The 27,620-nt window shown below is 39.3% G+C and overlaps 2 pseudogenes; one reads left to right on the top strand and one right to left on the bottom strand.

The window, feature by feature from the left end:
- Window positions 1–764: 764 nt before the first annotated feature.
- LOC112869946 (osteoclast-stimulating factor 1 pseudogene) lies at window positions 765–8,287 on the top strand (annotated as a pseudogene).
- Window positions 8,288–9,623: 1,336 nt separating this feature from the next.
- LOC112869947 (succinate--CoA ligase [ADP-forming] subunit beta, mitochondrial pseudogene) lies at window positions 9,624–22,822 on the bottom strand (annotated as a pseudogene).
- Between the last annotated feature and the right edge of the window lie 4,798 nt (window positions 22,823–27,620).

The raw sequence follows: 27,620 nt of genomic DNA, 5'->3' as shown, positions 1-27,620 counted from the left end.
CTATCTGGACAGGTATTGTTGTGAGTACTGAAGAAGATTCTTCACTGAACCACACTTTAGTCAGGCTCCTGAATCTTCTCTTAGGCACATCTATGGACCTCCTTGTAAAATCCAGTTTTACCTCCTTATAAACTCCAGTTTTAGAAAGAGCCCTGATAAGTCCTTTTAATCAGAACCTCGACTATTGATTTCTGGCCACCCTTTATATCTGATGGTGTTTTTCATCCCCCACCATCTCTCTGGTGAGGTCCCATCCCCTGGCCTGCAAGCATCCCATTAGGTCAGTTTAGCTGGTAACTCCCTTATCCCATCCACTGGCCCCACCCTGCTCCTTGGCCATAGATTCCCATTATCCCATGCTGTTTGGAGATGAGCCTCCTCTCTCCAACCCACTGCAAGATCCCATTTTGCAGTGCTTCCCACAACTATTATCATGGCCCCCTTAACAAGAATCACGAATCTGTGTGTGTGTTTTTTTTTCCTCTAATAATTTTGCCAGTTGAAGAAACTACAGCTCTGAGAAGGCAAATGGCTTGTCCAAGGCCCTTGGGCTGGATTGCACTGAAATGGGGGACTAGTAAGTCGACTGTGGATTTCATAGGATAAAAGGGGCAGACAGTGTGGTAGGCAGAATGGCCCCTGGCTTGTGACTCTGTTGGCACGGGGGAACTAAGGTTGCAGATAGTAAGAATGATAATCAGCTGACATTAAAATAAAGAGATTTTCCTGGATCCTCTGGGTGAGTTCAAGGTAATCAAAGTATCATGGGGTCCCAAATTAAGGAAGAGGAGGGCAGAGCAGTTAGGGCCACGGTGAAGCACTGTGATGCTATCCCCACCGTGCTGCTGGTTTTGCAGATGGAGGAAGTGTCCACCAGCCAAGGAAGGCAGCTGCCTCTAGAAGCTGGAAAAGGCAAGACAAGGGAGTCCCCCCTGCAGCCTCCATTAAGGACAGCAGCCCTGCCCACACCTTAATTTGAAGCCTGTGAAACTCCTATCTGACCTCCAGAAAGGAAGGGAAAAGTAAGGAGGTAGAAGAGAAGGCAAAAGAGTTGAGTTGAATGTAGAAAGATGAAGGACAAAGAGATGTGAAGAAGGTTAAGAGAATGATGAAGTTGGAGGGAAGGCAACAGAGATCAGGGGTTTTCAAGTTCACTTTGCAAAGAGCTTTATGATCTGAGCAACTTGACCCCCTAAAAGGGGGTTCTGAGTAGGTGCTAATACCCCCATTTTAGAGATGAGGAAAGTCAGGCTTTGAGTGTTTGACTCAACCAAAGTAACTTGGACGGACATGTAGGCAGAGAAACAGGAGGTAGCCAGAATTCGACATGCAAACTATCAAGTGCGTAAAGCTTTGAGTGCAATTGACATTAAGCAGGTAGGTTCCTGATTTTTTTCTTTTCAAAATTATTAGCAATATTAATAAACAAACTTTGTAACACCAAATTTAAATTAAAAAATCCTGGCCCGGCTAACCCATGCAAATTATGTCTTTATGTTACCTTCTTATATTTTCATGATACATACACAATTTTGCATGGTTCTGATTATAGTATAAATATAATTTTTTTCCTTTGTATCATAAATAATTCCTATATTGTGTCAGTCTTCATAATTTTAATTCATAATGGCTGTTTGACATTTCATCATACTGATGTATAATAACAAGAAATTTCCATATTGTTGGACTTTGGTTCAGTTTCTTGATCTAAATAAGGGTGCAATGAACATCTTTAGATACATACCATTTTCCTTTTTTTAAATTTTTTTTTTTTCAGCGTTTATTTATTTTTGGGACAGAGAGAGACAGAGCATGAACAGGGGAGGGGCAGAGAAAGAGGAAGACACAGAATCGGAAACAGGCTCCAGGCTCTGAGCCATCAGCCCAGAGCCTGACGCGGGGCTCGAACTCACGGACCGCGAGATCGTGACCTGGCTGAAGTCGGACGCCTAACCGACTGCGCCAGCCAGGCGCCCCTTTTTTTTTTTTTAATTTTTTTTTTCAGTAAATTTTTTATTTAAATTTCAATTAGTTAACATGCAGTGAAATATTAGTTTCAGGTGTACAATATAGTGATTCAATAATTCTATGCATTACTTAGTGTTCATCATGGCAAGCGTACTCTTGAATCTCCTACACCTGTTTTACCCCTCTCCCCCCCACCCATTTCCCCCACCCATCAGTTTATTCTCTACAGTGAAGAGTCTGTTTCTTGGTTTGTCTCTCTTTCTCTCTCGTTTCCCCTGTGCTCATTGGTTTTGTTTCACAAATTTCACATATGAGTGAAATCATACAGTATCTGTCTTTCTCTGACTGACTTATTTTGCTCAGCATAATACTCTCTAGCTCTATTCATGTCATTGCAAATGGCAAGATTTCATTCTTTTTATGGTTGAATAATATTCCATGGTATATATCCACCACACCTTCTTTATCCATTCATCGGTCGATGGACGTTTGGGCTGGTTCCATAATCCGGCTATTGTTGATAGTGCTGCTGTAAACATTGGAGTGCTTGTATCCCTTTGAATTAGTATTTTTGCATCCCTTGCATAAATACCTAGTAGTGCAATTGCTGGACCGTAGGGTAGTACCCAAAATATAGAAAAAACTTACAAAGTTGCACACCCCCAAAACAAATAATCCACTTAAAAATGGCCAGAAGACATGAATAGATATTTTTCCAAAGAAGACCTACAGATACCTAACAGACCCATGAAAAGATGCTCAACATCCCTCATCATCAGGGGAATGCAAATCAAAATTAAAATGAGATATGGCCTCACACCTGTCAGAATGGCTAGAATCAGCAACACAAGAAACAACAGATGTTGGGGAGAGCGTGGAGAAAGTGGAACCCTCGGCTGGTGGCAATGCAAACAAGTGCAACCTCTCTGGACAACAGTAGGGAGGTTCCTCAAAAAGTTAAAAAAAGAACTACCCTATGAGAATTTTCCTTTTTTTTTTTTTAAAGAATATTTAAGATAAATTACTTGGGGGTGCCTGGGTGGCTCAGTTGGTTGGGCTTCTGACTTCGGTTCAGGTCATGATCTCACGGTGTGTGGGTTCGAGCCCCGCGTCAGGCTCTGTGCTGACAGCTCGGAGCCTGGAGCCTGCTTTGGATTCTGTGTCTCCCTCTCTCTGCCCCTCTCTGGCTCATGCTCTGTCTGTCTGTCTCTCTCTCTGTCTCAAAAATGAATAAATATTAAAAAAATTTTAAGGTTAATTACTGGGACTGTGGGTATGGATATTCTCATTATTCCATATTTATTGACAAATCACTCCCAAAGCCATTGTACCGATTTATGCTGCATGGAGGCACAAGTTTACCAAACCTGGGCAGTCTTGGGAGTTAAACTTTTTCCCCCTCTAGTTTTTAAAGCCTTTATTTGTCTTTAGGACCTCAGATTAGCTAGTATATACTACTGGTGAGCAAAAGGGTAGAAGACCCCTCTGTGCATGCTTTTATATTGATTTGCTGAATTAAGTAATTTGTCTTTATTTGCATTTCAGAATATCAAGGGGTATTAAGGAAAAATATAAATTTCACCGAAATCAACAATTAGTCCTAGAAATGCTAGAGAAAAAAGGGGGTTACCAATGACTTGCTTTATCCCAATTTAATAAACTCTAACTGTGGAGAATGCCTACGAGTGAAGTCACTTAGGAGGACAATAGGAGAACTGGGAGGCACGCTGTCTGAACTCGTGGCCACAGACACTTCAAGTCTCAAGACTGCTTGGTGGCAATATTTAGAAACAGTGACTAAGGCCAAGGACAGCTTCCCAGTAAAAAGTTCTGTGGTTAAAGACCATGCAGAATTGTTCTTAGGTTGTCTAGCAATACTGAGATGCCTGTCATTTTCTTTTAATTTTTTTTAAGTTTATTTATTTATTTATTTATTTTTAATTTTTTTTCAACGTTTATTTATTTTTTGGGACAGAGAGAGAGCATGAACGGGGGAGGGGCAGAGAGAGAGGGAGACACAGAATCGGAAACAGGCTCCAGGCTCTGAGCCATCAGCCCAGAGCCTGACGCGGGGCTCGAACTCACGGACCGCGAGATCGTGACCTGGCTGAAGTCGGACGCTTAACCGACTGCGCCACCCAGGCGCCCCAAGTTTATTTATTTTTGAGAAAGAGAGTGGAGGATGGGGGGCAGAGGATCTGAAGCAGACTCCGCACTGAGAACAGAGAGCCTGATGAGGGGCTCAAACCCATGAACTGTGAGGTCCTGACCTGAGCTGAAGTTGGAGGCTCAGCTGATTGAGCCATCCAGGCACCCCTGTTTTTTTTTTTTTAGATAAAACAAGTTTTGTTATAAGTAATGTACCATATTTTAAGGGTAAACCATATTGATTCAGTATTTTTTTAAATTTTTTAATGTTTATTTATTTTTGACAGGGAAAGAGAGAGTTGGAGCATGAGCAGGGGAGGGGTAGAGAGAGAGGGAGACACAGAATCCGAAACAGGCTCCAGGCTCTGAGCTGTCAGCACAGAGCCCGACGCGGGGCTCAAACTCACAGACCGCGAGATCATGACCTGAGCCGAAGTCGGACGCTCAACCGACTGAGCCACCCAGGCGCCCCTTGATTCAGTATTTTTATACAGTATGAAATGATCACCTCAATAGGTCTAGTTACCATCTATCCCCCCACAAAATTGTTACATTATTAACTATATTCCCCTTGCTTTACATTACATTCTCAATTATTTATTTTATAGCTGGAAGTTTGAACCTCTTACCTTCACCTGTTTCGCCCGCCCTCCCAACTCCCTTCCCCTCTGCCAACCACCAGTTTGTTTCAGGTATCTATGAATATGTTTCTGTTTTGTTTGTTTGTTTGTTTGTTTTAGATTCTATGATTAAGTCAAATAATAGGGCATTTGTCTTTCTCTTATTTCACTTTGCATAACACACTCTAGGTCCATTCTTGTTCTTGTAAATGTCAAGACCTCATCATTTTTTTGATGGCTGAGTAATACTACATTGTGTATGTGTGTGTGTGTACAAGCACATCTTTTTATCCATTCATCTATCAATGGACACACACATTTAGGTCTTAAGTCCATATTGAGTTTATTCTTGTGTGTAGTATAAGAAAGCTGTCTAGTTTCATCCTTTTGCATGTATTTTTCCAGTTTTCCCAACACCATTTATTAAAGGGACAGTTTTTGCCCCATTGTATGTTCTCATTTCCTTTGTCATAAGTTAACAGACCACTAAGTATGGGGTTGTTTCTATGCTCTATATTCTGTTCGGTTGATCTATGTTTGTATTTGCACCATCATCATATTGCTTTGATTGCTGTAACTTTTTACTGTAGTTTGAAATCAGGGAGGGTGATACCTCCAACTTTATTCTTGCTCTAGATAGCTTTGGCTCTTCGGGGTCTTGTGCGGTTCCATATGAATTTCATGATTATTCTAGTTCTGTAAAAAAAAATGCCTTTGTTTTTTGATAGAGATTTCATTGAATCTGTAGATTGCATTTTATATCCACCTGATCCAAGAACATGGACTATTTCACCATTTATTTGTGTCTTTTTTCAATGTCTTTAATTAATGTCTTAGAGTTATCAATGTACAGGTCTTCTACCTATTAGTTAAACTTATTCCTATGTATTTTATTCTTTTTGATGCGGTTGTAAATGGGGTGGTTCTCTTATTTCTCCTTTTGATAGCTATTAGTGTATAGAAACCACAGATTTCTGTATATTAATTTCAAATCCTACAATTCTGCTGAATTCATTTTTCTAAAAGTTTTTTGGTAGAGTCTTTAGGGTTTCTATGTGTAGTATCATGTCAGCTGTAAATAGTGACAGTTTTAGTTTTCTCTTCTAAGTGGATGCATCGTATTTCTTGCCTCATTGCTGGGACTATGACTTCCAATACTATGTGGACTAAAACTGGTGAGAGTGCATCCTTGTCTTGTTGCTGGTGTTACAGGAAAAGCTTTCAGCTTTTGACTACTGATTGTAATGTTAGTGCTGGGCTTGTCATTATATGGCTTTTATTACGTTCAGGTATATTCCCTCTATACTCACTCTGTTGAGAGTTTTATCATAAACAGACGGTGAATTTTGTCACATGCCTTGTCTGCATCTATTGAGATGATTGTATGATTTTTATCTTCCTTTTTTATTAATGTGGTATATCATATTGACTGATTTGCAGATGTTGAATCATCCTTGCATCCCTGAAATAAATCCCACTTGGTCATGATGTATTATACTTTTATTACTCTTGAAAGCAGGCTATTAATATTGCATTGAGTATCTTACATCTATGTTCATCAGGGGTATTGACTGGCCTGTAGTTTTTTTCTTTATGTAGTGTCTTTGTCTGGTTTTGGTATCTGGGTAATGCTGACCTTTTATAATGAGTTTGGAAATGTTCTTATCTTTTTAATTATTTGGGATAATTTGAGGAGGGTAGGTACGAACTCTTCTTGAAATGTTTGCAGAATTCACCTATTAAGCTGTCTGGTCCTAGATTTTCTTGTTGGGAATTTTTTTTTAATTACTGATTCAATTTTATTATTAGTAAAAAAAAACCCCATAAAATTATATTTATAGAAACTTTTCCATTCTGGGTTGTCTAATTTTCTGATGTCTAATGTTTATAATATTTTCTTATCCATCGTATTTCTGTGGTATAGATTATAAATTCTAATTTTATTTATTTCCTTGGTGAATCTAGCTAAAGGTTTGTTGATTTTGTTTATCTTTACAAAGAACAAGCTCTTAGTTTCTAAAATTTGACTTCTTTAGTGTTTATTTCATGTATTTGTGCTCTGATCTTTATTACTTTCTTTTTTTCTACTAACATAAGGGTTTAGTCTTTTTTTTTTTTTTTTCCTTTATGGTAAAGTTAGATTTTTTTTTTGTTCTGTTTTTAGTTATTTTTTTTTCTTGTTTCATAAAGTACCCTGCAGTGCTATGAAATTCCTTCTTACAACTGCTTTTACTGCATCCCAAAGATTCTGGCACATTGTGCTTCCATTTTCATTTGTCTCAAGGTAGTTTTTGATTTCCTTTCTGTTTTTCCCATGTGCGCATTGGCTGTTAAATAACATGTTGAATCTCTGTATTTCTTTTCCAATTTTCTTCTTGTAGTAAATTTCTGGTTTCAGACCATCATAGTCAGAAAAGACAGGTGATTTGATTTCAACCTTCTTAAATTTATTGCGACTTGTTTTGTGGCCTACCATGTGATCTATCTTGGAGAATGTTTCATGTGCACTTGATAAGAGTATTTATTCTGAAGGTTTTGAATGGAATGTTCTGTCTAAAGTTCATCTGGTCTAATGTGTGTGTGTTTTGATAACAAATTGAATTTTTCTTCAGCCGGGCCTTCAGGAGACTGGGTGGCCAGACAGCAGGGTAGGGCACTATACCCTGTAGCTCAGCCTGTGTTCACTGGTCCCAAGGGTGGGTGCAGGTCCTTGAAGGCACACAAAAAGAAACTTTCAGGCCGCCAGAATGCTGTCTAGCGGGGGACTAGGTTGGCTTTTGGGGCGTGGTCTTGAGGCTCAGCGTCTCCAGGAAACGCCATTTTGAAACCACTTCCTAAACCCGTCAAACCAGGGCAAGTTAAAGCATTGAGACCCCTTTATGCATTAGAACCATGAACTCCAGATGAATTGTGCTTTGAGGAAGGTGATATTACCTACCTTACTGACGTGGTACCAATTGGTGGAAAGGCACCTCCAAAGGCAGGACTAGGCTAATCCCAGGCAACTATGTGGCCAAGCTCACAGAATCCATTGACAGTCCACTGTATGAAATTGCAAAAAAGAGGCAACTTGAGCTGTTTGAAAGAGTATTTGGACAACTGGGTTGGTGTCAATGGCTTAGACAAAGCTGGAAGCACTGCCCTATACTGGGCATGCCACAGAGGGCACAAAGATAACAGGGGGAATGCTGTTTCCTCAACCAAAGATTGAATTGAACCAACAGAACAAGTTGGGAGACACAGCTTTGCAGGCTGCTACCTGGAAGGGTTCTGCAGATAATGTCCAGTTGCTTCTGGAAAAAGTACAAGAACAGACTTAAGAAACCATGAGAAAAAGCATGTCCTGGATGTGACTCCTAATGCTGCCTGTGCATGTCTCCTAAAAATGAAACCGGGAACAGATACTGTTCAAATATTAAGCAATGCCAAGGAGTATCTTGATGATGAAGTCTCGGATTTATTCCCTTCTGGAGATTTGAGATCTAAAACTTTTGTTGCTTTTCCATTCTAAAACCTTTATCCTTGCCAGAAGGGTGCTGGTAACTGTTTTTTTTTTTTTTTTTTTTTTTTTCTTTTTTTTTTTTTTTTTTTTTATTTATTTTTGGGACAGAGAGAGACAGAGCATGAATGGGGGAGGGGCAGAGAGAGAGGGAGACACAGAATCGGAAACAGGCTCCAGGCTCTGAGCCATCAGCCCAGAGCCCGACGCGGGGCTTGAACTCACGGACCGCGAGATCGTGACCTGGCTGAAGTCGGACGCTTAACCGACTGCGCCACCCAGGCGCCCCTTTTTTTTTTTTTTTTTTTTAAGTCTATATGAACATGGACGTATTGCACGTGTTTGAGTACAATGTGTAAAAGTGTAGGTTCTTAGTGTCAGTTTGCCAATAAGTGACTGGATACTTTGCTGCATAAAGTACATTTTTATTCACCAGAGTAGAACAAAAAGAGATTATTTCTATTTAACAAGCTAAAGGAATTTTAAGAACTTTTTTCTTAAAATAAGAATGGTTGCTTTAGTTTTTTGTTTGTTTGTTTTTTAGGTAACTTCTTTACCTTAAGGATTGAAATATTTGGGTTGGATTTTTAAAGGGGGAAATACTAGTTATAACTTAATGAACCAAAAAACTTCACAGAAAATCATCAGCTGGTCTAACAAAAATAAACACTTTAAGAGGCTGTAAAAAATTGAATTTTTTTCACATTGGGAGATTTTTATTAACTTAGATTGACATTGTTAATTTTGTCTGCCAAGTCCTTGCTGAATGTATCTTTGTTTGCTACAGACCTACAGGTTTTTATCAATAACCCGGGATTATGAAGACTTATAGTTATCAGTGATTTGTAATAGTTAAAACAACGTTAAAATAACAAGTTACTTAACTGAAATACTGAAAAGAATATCCGGGGGAGTGTTTGAAAGCTCTGTTTCTAAATAGTAATATTTAGATAGGTATTTGGTATTGAAGATAAGTACTTACAAAAAACATTGGTAATACATTGCTCTACTAAGGAGGCTAGTTATTAACTAGTATATTTCCAACACTAAAGGATAAAGCTTTATATTCACATTTATTTTATTCATAGAACTCTTACCAATGAAGAATGTTGTAGCCAACAATAAAGCAGCATATTGTGAGTGATATTCTGTAGAAGTGAAAAAGAAGCCTGCAGTGGAAGAAACTAGAAAAGTGTAGTATGTATCCTTTATACAAACCCACTCTGAACAGAATTAAATGCAGACCAAATGCTTTTAAAAACTTTTGTGCCTTGCTGGCCATTGCAATATCCACACACTAAAGATAAAAGGAATAATAATAATACAGAACAGTGTTTTAGATGACTGTAGCTCATTTAAACCCTTCAGCCATCCACTGGGTTGTCAGATCACATTGGCAACTAAAATTTGACATCCTCCTGGGCTTGCTTCGTTAAGGTCCCTATTTCAGAGAACTTTACAACCATTTTAGCAGCTTCATCCAAGTCATCACAAGCAAGAATTTTAAGTCCATTGTCTGTTATCAGTGCCTTAGCATCATCAGCTCTTCTACATTGTAACTGTACTACAATAGATATTTTAATTTCTAAGTCATGTACGGCGATGACTATACCCTGTGCAATAACATCATGTCGTATGATTCCTCCAAAAATGCTGACCAGAATAGCCAGGACCTGTTTATCTGAAGTGATAAGCTTAAATGCCTCTGTTACTTGATGGACTGTGGCATCACCACCACCATCAAGAAGGTTTTCTGGAGTCCTCCGTGACGTTTTATTCCAGCCCTTGTGGCCAGCCAATCCAGCACCATTTACTAGACAGCCTATATTTCCACCTGGGCCAATGTAGTTGAGATCCACCTCAGTGAATCTCTGTCCCTTTGATTTTCCTGGGTCTCATTCAGTAAGTCAAAGATTTTTGTCTGGAGATAAGCTGAATTAGAATCAAAATTGATCTTTGCATCCATGCACAGCACAACTCCATCTGAATCCTCTACCATTGGGTTTATTTCTTCCGTGGTTGCATCATATTTCCGGAAAGGGTTATAAAGCTTGATCACATTTTCTGCCACAGAATTCACAATATTAGGTGGAAATCCCATCTTCTGTTTGGGCCAGACAGCCTGTTCCTTTTTGATGCCTTCTAAATTATCAATAGGTTCTTCAACTGTGGCCTTAGTCTCAGTAGCAACATCATCAGTGTTGACACCACCTTGCGAACTTCCTGTTAATACAGGACCTTGAAATGACCTTTCCATTGTTATTGCAAAGTAGTATTCTTTGCAATATCTTTCTAGCATATCTTTGCTCACCAACCAAATACTTGATTGCATATTCTCCCCTTTTTTGCTGTTTTCTTGGTAAACAACTCCTCCCCAGTCCCTTCTGAGGAAACGTTTTTGCTTCTTGTCGAGAGAAAACTGTCTCCACTCCCCCTTTGAAGCCACTGTCAAATGTTTCTCTTCCTCTACCACCAGCTAAAACATGTGCCTTTTTCATAAAATCTTTTGAATCTAATTTTTTGGCAATTGCATAAACTCCATCTGGTGATTCTGCCACATGTCCTTTGGGAATAGAGACACCAGCTTCTTGTATCCGTATTCATGTGTCGATGCAGTGAGAGATTCCTTTGTTGTTACTGCTGTATGTGGAGTCCATGGTTGTTGAACAATCCAGAACTTCTCAGAGCCTGGGCAGCAGCCTATGACACCAACCAGGACCTAGAAATCAAAGTTTTTTAATGAAGTTTTTTAATTCAGGTATAGCTAACTTAAGGTGTTATGTTAGTTTCAGGCATACAATAGAGTGATTCAACAATTCAATACATTATGCAGTGCTCATCATGATAAGTATACTCCTTCACCTACTTCCCCCATTTCCCTCCCTCCTCCCCTCTGCTAACCATCGTTTGTTCTCTGTAGTTAAGAGTTGGTTTCTTGGTTTATCTCTTTTTCTCTCTCTTTTCTTTTTTCCTTTGCTCGTTTGTTTTGTTTTTCAATTCCATGTATGAGTGAAATCATATGGTATTTGTCTCTCTCTGACTTATGTCACTTAGCATTATACCTTTTAACTCTACCCATGTTGTTACAAATGGCAAGATTTCATTCTTTTTTATGCCTGAATAATATTCCATTGTGTATATGTACCACATCATCTTTATCCATTCATTTATCAAAGGCTGCTTCCATAATTTGGCTATTGTAAATAATGCTGCAATATACAGGGGTGCATTATCCCTTTGAGTCAGTGTTTTTGTATTTTGGGGGTAAATACCCAGTAGTATGATTACCAGATTGTGTGGTAATTCTATTTTTAATTTTTGAGGAACCCCCACACCGTTTTCCAGAGTGGCTGCACCAGTTTGCATTTCCACCAATAGTGCATAAGGCTTCCTTTTTCTCCACATCCTTGCCAACACTTGTTGTTTCTTGGGTTTTTTATTATAGTCATTCAGACAGGTGTGAGGTGATATCTCACTGTAGTTTTGATTTGTTTTTCCCTGATAATGAGTGACTTTTTTCCCTGATAATGAGCATTTTTTCATGTGTCTGCTGGCCATCTGTGTGTCTTTGGAGAAATATCCGTTCATGTCTTCTGTCCAGTTTTTAGTTGGATTGTTTTTGTGGTGTTGAGTTGTATAAGTTCTTAATATATTTTGGATATTAACCCTTTATCAGATTTGTCATTTGCAAATCTGGCTCAGTAGGTTGTCTTTTAGTTTTGTTGACGGTTTCCTTTGACATGCACAAGTTTTCATTTTGATGTAGTCCTATAGTTTATCTTTGTTTTTGCTTCTCTTGCCTCAGGAGACATGTCTAGGAAAATGTTACTGTGACCAGTATCAGAGAAATTACTGCCTGTGCTCTCTTCTAGGATTTTTATGGTCTCAGATCACACATTTAGGTCCTCAATCCATTTGAGTTTATTTTTATTTATATGGTGTGAGAAAGTGGTCCAGTTCCATTCTTTTGTGTGTTACTGTCCAGTTTTCCCAACACCATTTGTTAAAGAGACTTTTTCCCATTGCGTAATCTTTCCTTTTTTTGTTGAAGATTAATTGACCATATAATCGTAGGTTTATTCTGTTCCATGGATCCATATGTCTATTTTTGTGCCAATGCTATAGTGTTTTGATTACTACAGCTATGCAGTATATCTTCAAATCTGGAATGGTGATACATCCAATTTTGTTCTTTTTCAAGATCGCTTTGGCTTTTTGGGGTCTTTTGTGGTTTCATACACATTTTAGAATAATTTGTTCTATGTCTGTGAAAAATGCTATTGGTATTTTGATAGGGATTGCATTAAATATGTAGATTGCTCTGAGTAATGTGGACAGTATAACAATATTTGTTCTTCTGATCCATGAGCACGAAATGTCTTTCATTTCTTCATGTTGTCTTCAATTTCTTTCATCAATTTTCAGAGTACAGGTCTTTGCCTCTTTGATTACTTTATCCCTAGGTATTTTATTCTTTTTGGTGCAATTGTAAATGAGATTTTTTTTCTTCATTTTACTTCATGTTGCTTCATTATCCGAGTATACAAATGCAATTGATTTCTGTACATTGATTTTGTATCCTATGACCTTACTGAATTCATGTATCACCTCTAGTAGTTTTTTGGTGGAGTCTTTCAGGTTTCCTAGATATACTTTATGTCATTATTGTGAAAGTTTTACTTCTTCCCTTTTCGGATGCTATAATTTCTTTTTGTTGTCTGACTGCTGTGGCTAGGACTTCCAGTACTATGTTGAATAAAAGCAGTGAAAATGGACATGCTTGTCTTGTTTCTGACCTTAGGGAAAGAGCTGAGTTTTTCATCATTGCGTATGGTGTTAGCTGTGCATTTTTCATATATGCTTTTTATTATGTTGCGTATGCTTCCTTTACACCTACTTTTTTGAGTTTTTTTATCATGAATAAATATTATACTTGTCAAGTGCTTTTTCTGCATCTACTGAAAGGATCATATCCTTTCCCTTGTTGATGTGATGTATTACATTGATTGACTTGCAAATATTGAACCATCCTAGCATCCCAGGAATAAATCCTACCTGATTGTGATAAATGATTTTTTTAATGTACTTTTAGATATTGTTTGCTGCTATTTGTTGAGGCTTTTTGCATGTATGTTCATCAGAGATATCGGCCTGTGATTCTTTTTTTGTAGTTTTCCTGGTTTTGGTATGAGTGTAATGCTGGCCTCATAGAATGAATTTGGAAGATTTCTTTCCTCTTCTATTTTTTAGATTACTGATTCAATTTTATTTCTGGTAATCAGTTTGTTCAAATTTTCTATTTCTTCCTGATTCAGTTTTGGGAGGTTATGTGTTTCTAGGAATTTATCCATTTCTTCTAAATTGTCCAATTTGTTGGCATATTATTTGTGTAACATTCATAATCTTTGTATTTGTGGTGTCAGTTGTTAGTTCTTTTGATTTCTGATTTTACATCCTCTATTTTTTTCTTTCCTTTCCTTTTCTTTTCTTTTCTTTTTTTCTGATGAGTCTGGGCTAAAGTTTTAACAATATTGTTGATCTTTCAAAGAACCAGCTCCTCGTGTCATTGATCTCTTCTACTTTTTGTTTGTTTTTATTTGATTATAACTGCTCTAATCTTTATTATTTCCTTCCTTCTGCTGTTTGGGGGTTTTTCTTGTTCTTCTTTTTTCCAGCTCCTGTAGGTGTTAAGGTTGGGTTGTTTGAGATATTTCTTGCTTATTGATGTAGGCCTGTATTGTTATAATCTTTCCTCTTAGAACCACTTCTGCTGCATCTATCCATTCATCAGTTGATGGACATTTAGTCTCTTTCCACAATTTGGCTATTGTTGAGAGTGCTGCTATAAACATTGGGGTACAAGTGCCCCTATGCATCAGTACTCCTGTATCCCTTGGGTAAATTCCTAGCAGTGCTACTGCTGAGTCATAGGGTAGGTCTATTTTTAATTTTTTGAGGAACCTCCACACTGTTTTCCAGAGTGGCTGCACCAGTTTGCATTCCCACCAACAGTCCAAGAGGGTTCCTGTTTCTCCACATCCTCTCCAGCATCTATAGTCTCCTGATTTGTTCATTTTGGCCTCTCTGACTGGCGTGAGGTGATATCTGAGTGTGTTTTTGATTTGTATTTCCCTGATGAGGAGCGATGTTGAACATCTTTTCACATGCCTGTTGGCCATCTGGATGTCTTCTTTAGAGAAGTGTCTATTCATGTTTTCTGCCCATTTCTTCACTGGATTATTTGTTTTTTGGGTGTGGAGTTTGGTGAGCTCTTTATAGATTTTGGATACTAGCCCTTTGTCTGATATGTCATTTGCAAATACCTTTCCCATTCCGTTGGTTGCCTTTTAAAGGATTTTTGAGGAGTGATGGCTTGAATATGGCGGCGTAGGAGGACGCTGGGCTTACCGCATCCTGCGGATCACTTGGAGTCCACCCACACCTGCCTAAATAACAAAGAAAACCACCAGAAGACTAGCAGAATGGATTCTCTGGAGCCAAGTGTAGACAAGAAGCCCACGGAAGAGGGTAGGAAGGGTGGAGAGGCAGTGTGCGCTAAATGGACTGGCGGGAGGGAGCCAGGGTGGAGGGGCAGCCCGCTGGCAAAGCAGAGCCCCCGAGTCTGGCTTGCAAAAGCAGGGGCTGGGTGGAGTGTGTTTGGACAGCAAGTGGGGCTTAACATCTGGAAGGTTATAAATTAACAGCTCTGCTTGGAGAGTGGGAGGGCAGGAGGACAACAGGAGGGAGAGTTGTTGAGCCCCAGACAACAGAGCGCAGCTTGGTGGGGAACAAAGGCACTCGCCAGTGCTATCTCCCTCGCCCATCCTCCAGCCAAAATCCCAAAGGGAATCAGTTCCTGTCAGGGAATTTGCTTGCACCATGCAAACACCCAACGCTGTGCTTCTGCGGATCCATCCCTCCAGTGGCGGGTCTGACTCCCTCCTGGTGCCACAGGACCCCTCCTGAAACGGATCACCGAAGGAAAAGCAAGCTGAGCCTGCCCCTCCCGCCCCTATGCACCTTGCCTATCCACCCCAGCTAATATGCCAGATCCCCAGCACCACAAGCCTGGCAGTGTGCAAGTAACCCAGACCGGCCACGCCACCCCGCAGTGATTCCCATCCCTAGGAGAGGGGAAGAGAAGGTACACACCAGTCTGACTATGGCCCCAGCAGTGGGCTGGGGGCAGACATCAGGTCTGACTGCGGCCCCGCCCACCAATGCAAGTTATTCAAGACAGCACAGGGGAAGTGCCCCGCAGTTCTGCACCACTCCAGGGACTATCCAAAATGAAGAAACGGAAGAATTCCCCTCAAAAAAACCTCCAGAAAACAATGGCAGCTAAGGAACTGATCAAAAACGATTTAAACAATATAACAGAAAGTGAATTTAGAATAGTAGTCATAAAATTAATCACTGGGCTTGAAAACAGTATAGAGGACAGCAGAGAATCTATTGCTACAAAGATCAAGGGACTAAGGAACAGTCAGGAGGAGCTGAAAACCGCTTTAAACGAGATGCAAAATAAAATGGAAATGTCCACGGCTCAAAGAGGCAGAGGAGAGAATAGGTGAACTAGAAGATAAAATTATGGAAAAAGAAGAAGCTGAGAAAAAGAGAGAGAAAAAAATCCAGGAGTATGAGGGGAAAATTAGAGAACTAAGTGACACACTAAAAAGAAATAACACATGCATAATTGGTATCCCAGAGGAGGAAGAGAGAGGGAAAGGTGCTGAAGGGGTACTTGAAGAAATCATAGCTGAGAACTTCCCTGATCTGGGGAAGGAAAAAGGCATTGAAATCCAAGAGGCACAGAGAACTCCCTTCAGATGTAACTTGAATCGATCTTCTGCATGACATATCATAGTGAAACTGGCAAAATACAAGGATAAAGAGAAAATTCTGAAAGCAGCTAGAGATAAATGTGCTCTAACATATAAAGGGAGACCTATAAGACTCGTGACCAATCTCTCTACTGAAACTTGGCAGGCCAGAAAGGAATGGCAGGAAATCTTCCATGTGATGAACAGAAAAAATATGCAGCTGAGAATCCTCTATCCAGCAAACCTGTCATTTAGAATAGAAGGAGAGATAAAGGTCTTCCCAAACAAACAAAAACTGAAGGAATTCATCACTACTAAACCAGCCCTACAAGAGATCCTAAGGGGGATCCTGTGAGACAAAGTACCAGAGACATCACTACAAGTGTGAAACCTACAGACATCACAATGACTCTAAACCCATATCTTTCTATAATAACACTGAACGTAAATGGACTAAATGTGCCAACCAAAAGACATAGGGTATCAGAATGGATAACAAAACAAGACCCATCTATTTGCTGTCTACAAGAGACTCATTTTAGACCTGAGGACACCTTCAGATTGAGAGTGAGGGGATGGAGAACTATTTATCATGCTACTGGAAGTCAAAAGAAAGCAGGAGTAGCCATACTTATATCAGACAAACTAGACTTTAAATTAAAGGCTGTAACAAGAGATGAAGAAGGGCATTATATAATAATTACAGGATCTATCCATCAAGAAGAACTAACAATTATAAATGTCTATGCACCAAATACAGGAGCCCCCAAATATATAAAACAATTACTCACAAACATAAGCAACCTTATTGACAAGAATGTGGTAATTGCAGGGGACTTTAATACCCCACTTACAACAATGGATAGATCATCTAGACACACGGTCAATAAAGAAACAAGGGCCCTGAATGATACATTGGATCAGATGGACTTGACAGATATATTTAGAACTCTGCATCCCAAAGCAACAGAATATACTTTCTTCTCAAGTGCACATGGAACATTCTTCAAGATAGATCACATATTGGGTCACAAAACAGCCCTACATAAGTATACAAGAATTGAGATCATAACATGCATACTTTGGGACGACAGTTCTATGAAACTTGAAATCAACCACAGGAAAAAGTCTGGAAAACCTCCAAAAGCATGGAGGTTAAAGAACACCCTACTAAAGAATGAATGGGTCAACCAGGCAATTAGAGAAGAAATTAAAAAATATATGGAAACAAACGAAAATGAAAATACAACAATCCAGACGCTTTGGGATGCAGTGAAGGCAGTCCTGAGAGGAAAATATTGCAATCCAGGCCTATCTCAAGAAACAAGAAAAATCCCAAATACAAAATCTAACAGCACACCTAAAGGAAATAGAAGCAGAACAGCAAAGACACCCCAAACCCAGAAGAAGAAGAGAAATAATAAAGATCACAGCAGAAATAAACAATATAGAATCTAAAAAACTGTAGAGCAGATCAATGAAACCAAGAGTTGGTTTTTTGAAAAAATAAACAAAATTGATAAACCTCTAGCTAGGCTTCTCAAAAAGAAAAGGGAGAGGACCCAAATAGATAAAATCATGAATGAAAATGGAATTATTACAACCAATCTCTCAGAAATACAAGCAATTATCAGGGAATACTATGAAAAATTACATGCCAACAAACTGGACAACCTGGAAGAAATGGACAAATTCCTAAACACCCGCACACTTCCAAAACTCAAACAGGAAAAAATAGAAAGCTTGAACAGGCCCATAACTATTGAAGAAATTGAATCGGTTATCAAAAATCTCCCAACAAATAAGAGTCCAGGACCAGATGGCTTCCCTGGGGAATTCTACCAGACATTTAAAGCAGAGATAATACCTATCCTTCTCAAGCTATTCCAAAAAATAGAAAGGGAAGGAAAACTTCCAGACTCATTCTATGAAGCCAGTATTGCTTTGATTCCTAAACCAGACAGAGACCCAGTAAAAAAAGAGAACTACAGGCCAATATCCCTGATGAATATAGATGCAAAAATTCTCAATAAGATACTAGCAAATCGAATTCAACAGCTTATAAAAAGAATTATCCACCATGATCAAGTGGGATTCATTCCTGGGATGCAGGGCTGGTTCAACATTCGCAAATCAATCAACGTGATACATCACATTAATAAAAGAGAAGATAAGAACCATATGATCCTGTCAATCGATGCAGAAAAAGTATTTGACAAAATTCAGCATCCTTTCTTAATAAAAACCCTCGAGACAGTCGGGATAGAAGGAACATACTTAAACATCATAAAAGCCATTTATGAAAAGCCCACAGCTAATATCATCCTAAATGGGGAAAAATTGAGAGCTTTCCCCCTGAGATCAGGAACACGAAAGGGATGTCCACTCTCACCACTGTTGTTTAACATAGTGTTGGAAGTGCTAGCATCAGCAATCAGACAACAAAAGGAAATCAAAGGCATCCAAATTGGCAAAGATGAAGTCAAGCTTTCACTTTTTGCAGATGACATGATATTATACATGGTAAATTGGATAGACTCCACCAAAAGTCTGCTAGAACTGTTATGTGAATTCAGCAAAGTTGCAGGATACAAAATCAATGTACAGAAATCAGTTGCACTCTTATACACTAATAATGAAGCAACAGAAAGACAAATAAAGAAACTGATCCCATTCACAATTGCACCAAGAAGCATAAAATAACTAGGAATAAGCCTAACCAAAGATGTAAAAGATCTGTATGCTGAAAACTATAGAAAGCTTATGAAGGAAATTGAAGAAGATATAAAGAAATGGAAAAACATTCCCTGCTCATGGATTGGAAGAATAAATATTGTCAAAATGTCAATACTACCCAAAGCTATCTATACATTCAATGCAATCCCAATAAAAATTGCACCAGCATTCTTCTCGAAGCTAGAACAAGCAATCCTAAAATTCCTATGGAACCACAAAAGGCCCCGAAGAGCCAAAGTAATTTTGAAGAAGACCAAAGCAGGAGGCATCACAATCCCAGACTTTAGCCTCTACTACAAAGCTGTCATCATCAAGACAGCGTGGTATTGGCACAAACACAGACACATAGACCAATGGAATAGAATAGAAACCCCAGAACTAGACCCACAAAAGTATATACAACTAATCTTTGACAAAGCAGGAAAGAATATCCAATGGAAAAAAGACAGTCTCTTTAACAAATGGTGCTGGGAGAACTGGACAGCAACATGCAGAAGAATGAAACTAGACCACTTTCTTACACCATTCATAAAAATAAACTCAAAATGGATAAAGGACCTGAATGTGAGACAGGAAACCATCAAAACCCTAGAGGAGAAAGCAGGAAAAGACCTCTCTGACCTCAGCTGCAGCAATTTCTTACTTGACACATCCCCAAAGGCAAGGGAATTAAAAGCAGAAATGAACTATTGGGACCTCATGAAGATAAAAAGCTTCTGCACAGCAAAGGAAACAACCAACAAAACTAAAAGACAAGCAACGGAATGGGGAAAAGATATTTGCAAATGACATATCGGACAAAGGGCTAGTATCCAAAATCTATAAAGAGCTCACCAAACTCCACACCCAAAAAACAAATAATCCAGTGAAGAAATGAGCAGAAAACATGAATAGACACTTCTCTAAAGAAGACATCCAGATGGCCAACAGGCACATGAAAAGATGCTCAACATTGCTCCTCATCAGGGAAATACAAATCAAAAACACACTCAGATATCACCTCACGCCAGTCAGAGAGGCCAAAATGAACAAATCAGGAGACTATAGATGCTGGAGAGGATGTGGAGAAACGGGAACCCTCTTGCACTGTTGGTGGGAATGCAAACTGGTGCAGCCACTCTGGAAAACAGTGTGGAGGTTCCTCAAAAAATTAAAAATAGACCTACCCTATGACCCAGCAGTAGCACTGCTAGGAATTTACCCAAGGGATACAGGAGTACTGATGCATAGGGGCACTTGTACCCCAATGTTTATAGCAGCACTCTCAACAATAGCCAAATTATGGGAAGAGCCTCAATGTCCATCAACTGATGAATGGATAAAGAAATTGTGGTTTATATACACAATGGAGTACTACATGGCAGTGAGAAAGAATGAAACATGGCCCTTGGTAGCAACGTGGATGGAACTGGAGAGTGTGATGCTAAGTGAAATAAACCCTACAGAGAAAGACAGATACCATATGGTTTCACTCTTATGTGGATCCTGAGAAACTTAACAGAAACCCATGGGGGAGGGGAAGGAAAAAAAAAGAGGTTAGAGTGGGAGAGAGCCAAAGCATAAGAGACTCTTAAAAACTGAGAACAAACTGAGGGTTGATGGGGGGTGGGAGGGCGGGGAGGGCAGGTGATGGGTATTGAAGAGGGCATCTTTTGGGATGAGCACTCGGTGTTGTATGGAAACCAATTTGACAATAAATTTCATATATTAAAAACAATAAAAAAATAAATGATTTTTCACTTTTGTGTTTTCATTTTCACTTGTCTCTGTGAGTTTTTGGATTTCCTCTGATTTTTTGATTGACCCATTAATTATTTAGTAGCATGTTATTTAACCTCTATGTATTTGTGTTTTGTCCAGTTTTTTCTTGTGGCTGATTTCTAGTTTCATAGTGTTGAGGTCAGAAAAGATGTATGGTATGACGTTAATCTTTTTAAATTTGTTGTGACTTGTTTTGTGGCATATTATGTAATCTAGTCTGGAATATGTTCCATATGTACTTGAAAAGAATGTGTATTCTGCTTTGAGATGGAATATTTTGAATGTATTTGTTAGATCTACCCCATCCAATATGTCATTCAAAGCCACTGTTTCCTCTCTTCCTTTTTGGATTTTCTATCCATTGATATAAGTGGGATTTTAAATCCCCTAGCATTAGTGTAGTACTCTTGAATGCTTCTGTTATTATCTTGAGTTGCCATATGTATTTGGGTGCTGTCATGATGGGTGCATAAATATTAATAATTTCTATATCTTCTTGTTAGATTGTCCTTTTTATGATGTAGTATCCTTCCTTGTTTCTTGTTATAGTCTTTATTATAAAGACAATATTTTATCGCATATAAGTGTTAATACCTTTACTTTTAAATTCCTTTTTCATGACAAGTGCTTTTCCATACCTTCACTCTGATTCTGCATGTGTTTTTAGGTCTGAAATGAGTTTCATGTAGGCAGCACTGGGTCATTCATTTTTATCCATTTCATCACCCTATGTCTTTTGATTGCAGTATTTAGTACATTTACATTCAAAGCAATTTTTGATAATTATGTACTTCCACTGTGTTACTTTTTTTTCTTTAGTTATTTTTTATTTTTTGTAGTTCTTCTCTGTTGGTTTATTCTGTTGCTCTCTTCCTCATGGTTTGCTGGCTTTCTTTAGTGGTATATTTAGGTTCCTTTCTCTTTATTTTTTGTGTATCTATTACTGATTTTTTATCTGTGGTTACCATTACATGTTTGTATGACATCTTATGCACATAACAGTCTTTATTAAGTTGATGGTGGCTTAAATTTGACCATCTTCTTTACTCGTTTCCTTACCATGTCTAGATATATTATGTTATCATTACATCCTTTTAATTTTGTGAATCCCGTGATTAATTTTTATAGATATACTTAATTTGACTTCTTCTGTGCTTCCTACTTTTCTTACTCCTCCTTATGGTCTTTCCTTTCCACTCAAAGAGTACTCTTTAACATATATTGTAGGGCTGGTTTAGTGGTCATTAAGTCTTTTAACTTTCGTTTGGGAACATTTGCTTCTCCTTCTATTCTGAATGCTGCATTGCTGGATAGGATATTCTTGGCTGCAAGTTTTTCTCTTTCAACACTTTGAATATATCATGCCACTCCCTTCTTGCCTGCCATTTCTGCTGAGAAATCAGCTGATCACCTTATGGAGTTTCCCTTGTATGTAACTGCTTTCTTTTCTCTTGCCTTAAAAAATGTTTTCTCTTTATTACCAATTTTTGCCATTTTAATTACTATGCGTCTTGGTGTGCACTTCCTTGGGTTGATTTTGTTGGGGCTTTCTATTTCTCCTGGTTATGGGTTTCTGTTTCCTTCTCTAGAGTCAGAAAGTTTTCAGCTATTATTTCTTAAGATTTCTGCCCCCTTTTCTTATTCTTTTTCTAGGATACCTATAATATGTATGTTATTAAACTTGTTGGTGTTGTTGAGTTCCCTATGTGTGTTTTCATTTTTTTAATATATTTTTTCTCTCTCCTATTCAGATTGATTGTTTTCCATTACTCTGTCCTCCAGGTCCCTGACCGATTCTGTAGTCCACTATTTATTCCATGTAGTATGTTTTTAATTTCAGTTATTGAGTTCTTCACCCTGACTGGTTCTTTTTTATGTTCTTCTCTCTTTATTAAGGGTCCCACTGGGCCCTTCCCTCTTTTCTCAAGTCCAAAATTATTTCAAATTCTCCATCAGGCAAATTCTCTGCTTTGTTTAGCCCACTTTCTGTGAACTTCTGTTCTTTCATTTGGAACATATGTTAGATCCAAAATATCTATCTACTCACTTTGTGGAACTCTGTGTCTCTTTCTATGTGTTAGCAAAGTCACATATGGCTACTGCTCTTGAAAGCAGTGGTCTTATGAAGGAGAGGTACTGTGGTGACTTACAGTGCGGTGACCCCTGTTCGTCAGAACCTGGTGCTTCAGGGGGTGTTTTTATGGGGTTTGAATTCACCCTACCATTGTGGCTGGGCCACTTTCGCCTTCAGTCCAGTTATTTGCCATGGTTCTCTTTGAGTCTTGTGAGCAGGGTTTGGTGCCTGTGTTGTGTAAGTGGGCCAGTCTGGGGCCATTGTGGGCTTGAGTTGAGTCACACTAGGCATTTGCCAGAGATGCAGTAGCACAAAACTGAAGGGTGCTTTCCTTTTGTTGTCCCCAGAGAAACTTTCATTTGTGGGTGGGGCCTATAGTTAAACCAGATACCTGCCTCCAGCCCACTACTGGGGTTGCAGCCAAACTGGCAAGTGTGTGTGTGTGTGTGTGTGTGTGTGTGTGTTTACCTTCCTCTCTATCTGAGGCAGACATCACTCTGGAGTGGCACTAGTCTCTGTTGGGGCTGCTTGCGCAATGCCAGGCTTGTGGCACCTCTTTCAATGGGCTCCAGCCAAGGGTCTACTGGAGGGGTCAGGTCTGCAAGAGAACGGGGATGAGGTACACGGTGTTAGCAATGTGTGTGTGGGTCTCCTGTGTGTGAGGACACAGAACAGAGGCCTGGCTGGAGCGGAGGCTTGACTGGAGTGGGCATGTCCACAGGACAATGCAGGGCAGGGCACACTGTTAGCAAGTTACATAATGTTGGCACTGTGCTGCTTTCTGCAGGTTTCCTGTGTCTCTTCTGGGGGGCAGGGGAAGGAAATGGTGCCACCAGCTCCTTTGTCCCAGGAGGTCCCCCAAAGTTCCTGCCCCTCCAGCATGTTTTATGAGATTAGTAAACAAATCTCCCTCCTGTATACTGCAGTATTTTTCAAACTGCTGCTCTTATGCTGGTATTTCTCAGTAGCTGTTTGTTGTGCTGGCTTTTTAAGGGCATGGACTTAGTTTCCTATTGCTTCCTGCTGAGCCCACTGATTTTTAAAGTTCTAGGTTTGAGCCCCATAGACTATAAGAACTTGTGACATTATGCCTCTCTGGTTTTCAAACCAGCTACTTATATTTGGGATGCTTGGTATGAGGGTCTGGTCCTCTCTTCTTTCTATGCCTGTGGCATTTCTCCCTCCCATGAACAGTCCTGTGGGTCTGTTTGGCTTCCAATCACCTCTCTGCCTTCTTACCTTCTTCAGTGTGGGCTCTTCTCTACATTTAGCTGTGGAACATCTGTTCTGCTGGTCTTCAGGTCATTTTCTGGGTTATTAGCACTGATGTGGGTGTTATCTAGTCCTCTTACTCCTCCACATTCCCTGGAAGTCTCCCAGATCTATGTATCTTTATCCTTCCCCAGATCCCTATGTGAACATTATTCCACTTAATATAGTCCCAGAGGTCTCTTAAGGTGTCACCACTTTTTTAAATTCTCTTTCATTCTGCCACTCTGTGTAGATATTTTCCATTGCTTTGTCTTCTAGCTTACTGATTCATGCTTCTATTTTATCTATTCTGGTATTGAACTGCTCTAGTTTTCTCAGTTCAGTTATAATTTCTGTTTCATACTTCTTACATTTCTTGTCTCTTTGTTGAGGTTCTTGCTGTGTTCACTCATTTTTCTCCTGAGTTTGGTGAACATCTTTATGACCATTACTTTGAACTCTTTATCAAATAAGTTGCTTATTTCATTTTTGTTAAGATCTTTTTCTAGGATTTTGCCTTATTATTTGTATTGGAATATAGCCCTCTGTCTCCTCATTTTTGCCTGTTGTCTGGGTTTGTCTATATGTATTGGAAGAAATGGCTACTATCATTAGTCTTGAAGGAACTATATTGTGTAGGAGCTGTTCTGGGTGGCTCCAAAATGCAATCTTCCCTGTCGACAAGAGCCAGGCACTCTATGGGCATCCATGAAGTGGGGTTGTGTGCCTGCTGGCTGTGATCAGGCCATGACTACTTCCTTGAGAATTCAGGGCTCATGCCACTTGGTTAGTCCAGTTTCTGTTCACCCATTGTACATGTAAGGCATGGTTTGGGGCACTCACCTAACCCTGTTGTGGCTCAGGTACTGCATGCTGTGGATAGGGAATGTGGAGGGCAGAGATTGCTTTCTAGTGCTAGTAGGCTAGAGAGAGGACATCAATAATGGTTTCTGTCTGCTCCATCACCAGCCATTGAGCACGAGATGGCAAAAATGACATTGCCAGTGCTTCTGTCCTTGGGTAAAGTCCCTGCAGATTCTTGCCTATCCTGCAGCCACTTGAAAATTAGTCTAAGTTTATTTGTTGCTTTTGCACTGGATTTTAAGGCAAATGCATTTGTGCATGAGCCTTTTAAGAGCATGATCTCCATTCCCTATAATTACATGATTATCCTGGTCTTAATACCCATTGACTTCCAAAACCAGTTATGCTGGAGGCTTGTCTTTTTGGTGCTGGCCACCAGAACAGGGGTGCTTGATGTAGGGTGTAATCCCTTGAGATAGTGCTCCATATGTGGGGCATTCCTTCTGTGATTATGGGATCACTACGACTGGGGTGGGGTCTAGTGTTAGGCTGTATTTTTGACTCTCCTACCCTCCTTGATGCGTTGCTTTTATCTTTAGTTATGGAGGCATTGTTCTTCCTGTTCTCAGATCCCTTTTAGAGGAAAATTAATCCATAGGTAGCTGTAAGTTTGTTGTGCCCCTGAAAGGAGTTCAGAGTCTTTTTTCATCCACCATCTTGAATCACTCCTGAGATGCTTGTCTTTTTTGCCCTGGTCTCCTGGTTAAACTGTGTTCACGCCTTTGTTTTGCCAGAGGAGTTCAGGGAAGAATAGCAATGAAATGCCCTTCCCTCTTGCTTTTACCGAGTTGCTATTATTTTTATTGAGGTATAGTTGGCATATAATATTAGTTTCAGGTGTAAAACATAATGATTACATCTTTGTATAACTTGTGGAATGATCACAATAATAATTAACATTCAACACCACACATAGTTAGAAAATTTCTTCTTGTGGTCAGTAAGATCTAGTCTCTCAGTGGCTTTCAAGTATGCGAAAACAGTTGTGTAGTCACCATGCTGTACATTATATTGCTAGTGTTTATTTTATACTTGAAGTTTGTACCTTTTGGCTCCCTTTACCAATTTCACCACTCCCCAACCCATGCTTCTGGCAACCACCAATCTGTTTTCTATATCTAAGAATTGACTGTTTTTGTGCTTATGTTCCACATATAAGTAAGGTCATATGGTATTTGTCTTTCCCTGTCTAACTTACTTCATTTAATATAATGCCCTTGTAACAAAACCCAAGTTCATCTGCTGGACACACATCAAAGCTAATCACTGAGACATTAGACTATGCACCAAGGAAATGGTTTATTTGAGAAGCAGCTAAATGAAAAGACAGGAGAGCAGGTCTTAAATCCCTCTCCCGAAGGAGGCAAGTCAGGGAAATTTAAAATAATCAAAAAGTTGCCGTTCTGGTTATTGGTCCCATTAGTGCTTTGATTACAAAGTTTCAATCCTCATTATCTTTGACGATTCTTTATTCTTGAGGGAATTGGGACAATGATGGCTCTAATTTCTTCTTGCTGAAATGGGGTGAATGAAGATCAAGGTTAGAGGAATATACTCATTTAGAAATATTCTTCAGTTCCAGGTTGAAATCCAACATTCTGCATTACCAACATTTTTGTTTTTTGGCTGATAGTTCTTGTACAACATTTTATACTATATTTTATGACTAAGTAGCAAAGGAGAATTAAGAATATAGACATTTCACATTTGAGTAATTCTAGTAAGTTTGACCTAATTCCTTGGGGAATCCTGAAAACCATTTCCAGATCTGATTCTAGGGCCTTAGGGTACATTTGTTGTAACCAAGTAGCTTGTAATATGATGAATTAGCTACTGTACAAACACCTCCTTGTTCTGTCAAAACATAATCTAAAATAATTCTATTACCTAGAATTACTTGGCCAAAAAGTCTAAGGCCTTTTATTGTACTCCAGCTATTTAAATATTTATATCGCCAAGAGAAATATTTATATCCACGGACAAAAATGTAACCTGGGGGTACACATAGCACTTCTGTTAATTCATGGGGATCAATACTTTTATTTTGCAGACTTATTGATTTCTCTCAACTAGCCCTCCTAAATAGTAATTTCATGTCTATCAGAGGCTTGTTGATCCAAGCAGGTTTTTTTTTTTCGTGTTCTCCTTGCTGGCAGGGTATATAGGACCTGTAGTTTCTTGTGGAACCAGTTTAATTAGAGTATGTTAAATCCACAGCTCCGTTCCTTTTAGTTTCATTGAAGAATGTTGCTCATTAGCACCTCATAAGGTTCTGCCCCAGGAGGTTGGTCCTTTGGGTACTTGCTTTTCCAGGTCTTATTTTCTTTTGGAGAGAGAGAGAAACTCTTCAGCAGGCTTCAAGCTCAGTGTGGAGTCTGATATAGGGCTCAGTCCCACAACCCGGAGGTCATGACCTGAGCCAAAATCGAGAGTCAGATGCTCAACCGACTGAGCTACTCAGATACCCATCTTCCAGGTCTTTAATAACACTAAGTCTCCAGGATTCAAGTAGTATGAGGGCACATCAGTGGAATACATCAATCAACCCGCTCTTGTTTTCGCATCATGGTAAAGTCTATCTACCAGTATTCTCCAGATTGAGTGCCTCTAAGTTGCATACCTTTGAGAACTGATGGAATCCGAGTCTTAGGTGTAGCACAAATGTCACGTTTTGGACTGTAATTTCATCAGTCTCTGAAGATGAGGACCTGCCAACTGTTTCTGGATCCATTGAAATATGGCATCTCACCTATAACAGGTGCGTTGATAAACATGACTACTTATTTTTTGCACAATATGTTCTGGAATAAGGATGATCTCTTGCTCATTCCGTTTCCAGCTGCCTTTAGTGCCAGCTGTCTGATTCCTTACTCTTT

This window comes from Puma concolor, chromosome B1, assembly GCF_028749965.1.
Source record: "Puma concolor isolate L17-30 chromosome B1, mPumCon1.1.hap2, whole genome shotgun sequence".
Classification (NCBI taxonomy): Eukaryota; Metazoa; Chordata; class Mammalia; order Carnivora; family Felidae; genus Puma; species Puma concolor.
The sequence above is the reverse complement of the archived record's forward strand: the minus strand, read 5'-3'. Positions and strand labels throughout refer to the sequence as shown.